The sequence below is a fragment of the Nematolebias whitei genome, chromosome 3 (assembly GCF_014905685.2).
Source record: "Nematolebias whitei isolate Nwh7 chromosome 3, NemWhi1, whole genome shotgun sequence".
Taxonomy (NCBI): domain Eukaryota; kingdom Metazoa; phylum Chordata; class Actinopteri; order Cyprinodontiformes; family Rivulidae; genus Nematolebias; species Nematolebias whitei.
The window spans coordinates 54,749,612-54,753,671 of NC_056500.1; the positions used below are offsets into that span (position 1 = coordinate 54,749,612).

At 45.2% G+C, this 4,060-nt stretch overlaps 1 protein-coding gene across 1 annotated transcript in view; it reads right to left on the reverse strand.

Moving 5' to 3' along the window:
• The window catches only part of nhsa (Nance-Horan syndrome a (congenital cataracts and dental anomalies)), a 259,806-nt gene that overhangs the window by 254,932 nt on the left and 814 nt on the right, over window positions 1-4,060 (reverse strand). The gene's annotated exons all lie outside the window — the stretch shown is intronic.

The following is a 4,060-nucleotide window of genomic DNA, read 5'->3' on the forward strand; positions in this document are numbered from 1 at the left end:
GGGTCCGGTCACCTCTTCTCGTTGTGCAGCGTTTTCTGCCACACTTTTCCCTTCCCACAGACTTCCCACTGAGGTGCCTTGATACAGCACTCTGGGAACAGCCTATTGTTCAGCAATTTCTTTCTGTGTCTTACCCTCTTGCTTGAGGGTGTCAATGATGGCCTTCTGGACAGCAGTCAGGTCGGCAGTCTTACCCATGATTGTGGTTTTGAGTAATGAACAAGGCTGGGAGTTTTTAAAAGCCTCAGGAATCTTTTGCAGGTGTTTAGAGTTACGTCGTTGATTCAGATGGTTAGGTTAATAGCTTGTTCAGAGAAACTTTTCATGATACGCTAATTTTTTGGGACAGGTATTTTGGGTTTTCATGAGCTGTATGCCATAATCATCAGTATTAAAAGAATTAAAGACCTGAAATATTTCAGTTGGTGTGCAATGAATCTGAAATATATGAAAGTTTCATTTTTATCATTACATTATGGAAAATAATGACCTTTATCACAATATGCTAATTTTTTGAGAAGGACCTGTACAGCACAACAAGACATGATCACTGTTTCTTTCTGCGACGACATGCGCAGTATACCAGGAAGTGACCTGGAAGTGACCAGGAAGTGACCTGGAAGTGACCAGGAAGTGACCAGGAAGTGACGCTGACTGACCCGTCTATAAAGCAACTTTCTTTCTTATGAACACACTCAAAGCTCTTTACAACCGTCTGTGCCCTCACTTACCCATTCATACAGCACCCTATTAGATCTGTACAAACACTAATCACAGCTTTAGATCACATTCAAACACTGATGGGACACACATCAGAGGCTATGAGGGGTTCAGTGTCTTGCCCAGGGACACTTCAGCATGTGACTGCTGGTGGAATCGAAACCCCATCTCTCCCATTGGAGGACGACTGCTCGAACCACTAAGTCACAGCTGCCCCCACTAGTGTCAATACCCATGCTATAAAACCTGCTAGGTTTCTTAAATCTGGATATTTTCATTGGATTAAGTCCAGAAAGGGATGAATATGAGCTTAACAGGAAGTAGAAAGGAAGTGACATCATTTTTATGGCAGCCAAATAAAAACAAGTTGCAGCATCAAGGCAGACTATACTTTCTGAAAATCTGTCTGGAAGGAGTTTTTTTTGGGAGGGGGATGATGAAGCCAAAGTGTTTGAAATGTTCCCTATAATTATCGGGGTGGTGTATGAGTGGCAGGTTGTCTGGACCTGCACAAGTATGCCTACAGTCATGCTGATGAAAGAGAAGGAGCGCTACAGGCTGCTGCTGATACAACACGTCTTTTTCTCTGTGCGTCCTTGTAGTGTCTGCTTGTTCTGCTCAGCCTAAACAGAAGAAATGATGCTCTGGTGCTACCTCTTGGCTTTTTCTAACACTCTGGTAGGGTTAGTTAACAGTTAAAAACAAAAAACACATCTGCAGAGCTAAACCAATCCAGCGCTTCTCTGAATGAAATGTATACGCTCAAATGAATCCTTCAGCTGAACTCTTTGGTTCCACTCACTGACATTATCTGAAGCGCTACAGTGGATCCCAGCATCACCAGAGACTGACCTTGAATGAAGTGCACACTGACTCTTGAGTGCAACGTCACCCAGCACATCAGTCACAGTCATGGATAAACTGAGTCAATGAAGCACAAACAGCAGAAGCCTTCTTGTTCCAAGCAGCTCCAGCTGAGCTGATTGGTGCCAGACTACTCTGGCTCATGAAGCTGCATGAACGTTACAGTTCTCACGTGGAAACTCAAAGATGTGTGTGTGTGTATATATACACACACATATATATACATACATATATATATATATATATATATATATATATGTATGTATATATATATGTATACATATAAAAGCGTTTTAAACCCTTCCCACACTCTTGTAATATTCTAAACACTGTATCTAAACTCTAAAAGCTCTAAAAGAGCACAGCATGTCATGATGTCAGCTCCCTGCCTCCTCTGCTCTTTGCCACCTGCAAGCGCTCTTGGCCACGCCCACTTCTCAGCTCTGCACGGTGAACAGCTGATCAGCTGCAGCAGGAAGTTTAATCTGCTGTGTGGGCTGCACAGAGGTGCAGCTCATAAAATAGTTCCCTGCATTTAACCCATCACACATGAGACCCAGGTGGAGCAGTGAGCAGCTATTTAAGCAACCGGGGAGCAATTAGGGATTGGGTGTCTTGCTCAGAGACACCACGACATGTGGGAATGGCGGGGAGTCGAACCGTTCCCCATCTCAGGCCACAAATAGCATCGATCTGCTCGGACTCGTTTGTTCATCAATCAAGTCAGATATTGACTCTTTCTGTCCAACGTGAGGCTGATTAAAAGAAGCTATCAAGAACATTTATTGTTTATTGTTCTCCACAGAACCTCACTTTAAACGGTCTGAAGGAGTGTGTACAACCCCAGAATGATTTACTACAAGAGTAGTAGCACATTTCAGGTCAACGTCAGTCCTTCAGAGGAAAAGCTACAGAGCTGAATGCAACATATATTTCCTTCAGCTGTAAATAAAAGTGAACTGTTGTGACCTTGAAGCATTCTGTTCATCCTGGCCAACTCTTCTGCTGGTAAAGTGACTCAGCACTGAAAGTCTTCAGAGGGTTTTAGATAAACTGATCAACTCTTTTCCTAAAACATCTCATGTACATTTATGAGTTTGATGGGATGTTTCAACACCAGTAAGAGAGTTTCAACACCAGTAAGTCTTATCACAAGGTTAGACGAAGCAGTTTGCAGCAGCATTGTGCGTTCAGTGTGATCCTGACAGCCCACTGGACAGATGAGGACTTACTTCTGTCCTGTTTCAGGTGGAGCTTCACTCCGTTTGAGTTGAGACTCCTGTTTTCCTCCAGCCCAGTCTGCAGGAGGAGCGCCTCCAAACCACCAGCCATGTGCATGCTCCTGGACCACAACGAACCAGGGCGCCGCCACTATTACAGCTCTGCTCCCAAACTGAGCCGGTGGAATCTAAAACCCCGCGAGTCCTCCAGTGAGGGGCGGCATGGTCTGATGGACATCCAGAGCAGGCGCTCGTGGGGTGTCCCTGTCCAAACACTGGGCTGAGGATAAAGTGTCGGGCACCTGGTGTGCTTCTGGCTGCGAACAGCAGAGGTTCTCACGAAGGTGTACTCTGTGTTTAAAGCTGCATCTCTACTTCTAAAAACACGTTCTTTTCAATTTAGCTTGAACTGAGAGCAACAAGCCTGAAGAGGAAGCAGATGTGACACAGGTCACAGGTCACAGGTAGATTAAACATCAAGTCATAGGATGCGTAGTTCATGTGCTCACAAATCTGCCTCTGCAATATTTAGAGCAACGAGAACACTGCTGAAGAAATATTCAAGGATGTGCACAAAAGTGCCACTTGTCATGCACGAACAGCCCAAACCAACACGTGTACAGCAGTTCCCTCCTCTTGTTAAGGTCCTGCACACAAGTCCAGTCCTGAAGGTCCACGCTCTGCTACTGACGCCTCATGGGACTGCTGCATTCACATGACACAAGCTTCTGTCGTTCAACAGAACGCTTGGCACCATTAATATAAAACACATAATTAAGAGAAGTTGGGTTTTCAGAACCAAGAGGGTGAACTAATATCCACGCAGAGCAGATTCAGGAATGTTACAGATATGTGAAGCTGAACCTTCATTAGTTCATGATGTATAAAGCTTACAACCATCCTAATGAAATAAAGTACTTCTTACTGCCACTCATATTCTGTTGATCTTGAGAGTACTACAGACAGAAAGTGATGTTCCAAATGAAACGAGAACTGTCATTAATGAAAGCCGCAGCTGGTTCGGACCTGCAGTGTCACTGGTCACCACCGTGCCATGAACATCACGGGTCACCACCGTGCCATGAAGATCACTGGTCACCACCGTGCCATGAAGATCACTGGTCACCACCGTGCCAGGAAGATCACTGGTCACCACCGTGCCAGGAAGATCACTGGTCACCCCCGTGCCATGAAGATCACTGGTCACCCCCGTGCCATGAAGATCACTGGTCACCACCGTGCCAGGAAGATCACTG